Source organism: Sesamum indicum, linkage group LG5 (assembly GCF_000512975.1).
Source record: "Sesamum indicum cultivar Zhongzhi No. 13 linkage group LG5, S_indicum_v1.0, whole genome shotgun sequence".
Taxonomy (NCBI): domain Eukaryota; kingdom Viridiplantae; phylum Streptophyta; class Magnoliopsida; order Lamiales; family Pedaliaceae; genus Sesamum; species Sesamum indicum.
Genome location: NC_026149.1, coordinates 11644696 through 11645366, shown reverse-complemented (window position 1 = coordinate 11645366; position 671 = coordinate 11644696). Strand labels below are relative to the sequence as shown.

The 671-nt window shown below is 36.7% G+C and overlaps 1 long non-coding RNA gene across 4 annotated transcripts in view; it reads left to right on the top strand.

Moving 5' to 3' along the window:
- The window catches only part of LOC105162396, a 10364-nt gene that overhangs the window by 1795 nt on the left and 7898 nt on the right, over nt 1-671 (top strand). For 3 of the 4 annotated variants that reach the window (XR_002287053.1, XR_002287052.1, XR_847850.2), the window contains one exon: nt 449-537. This is a non-coding gene — a long non-coding RNA (uncharacterized LOC105162396). Of the gene's footprint in view, nt 1-448; nt 538-615; nt 671 lie in introns of those variants that run through there. The other variant, XR_847851.2, reaches the window with a different exon arrangement.

Genomic DNA, 671 nt, shown 5'->3' with positions numbered 1-671 from the left:
GTCCTCGTCCTTATCTTTTTGATGTTGTTCAAGGGTTGAAGGAGTATAATATTTGGGCATGGAGATTGGGTGGTATTAAGTTAAGCACTAGTAGCACAATGACATTGGGAGGAGATAAATGGAACATAAGTATTGTCAAAATCTTTTAGATACCTTTGAGGACTTACCATGTTGGCGATCAACATAACAAAGCACGACGGTCTTGTATATAAGAGTGTCATTTTTTCTGTGTTTATGCGTATGTAATGAATCATGTTGTTCTTAGTTGTATGATGCCCTTATAAGTCCATGATTGATGGTTGGTTAAGGCTTCGTCTTAACAACTACTTATCTTTTTAAGCAATGCATTGGTTGTTCATATGTGTATATATATATGTGTGTGTAGACATTTGCCACATCTAATGCATTTGTCAATGTCTTTGTGTTTCAATGTTTCTGGACCACATAGGTAACCAAGCTTGTACACTCGTTTAAGGAAGGTTCGGAGGAATGGTCCAAGAAGGCGGTAGAGCTTGAGGAGTCATGAAGACTTTAGAAGTAAGTTCTATTTGTAATTTATTTATCCAACAATATCGAATGATGCACAGTACACTAATTCCTCTTGTGAACATGCAGTTTGGTTGTGGAATTTCAAAATTATCTGCTTGTCTTATGTCTTCATGCATGCTGGA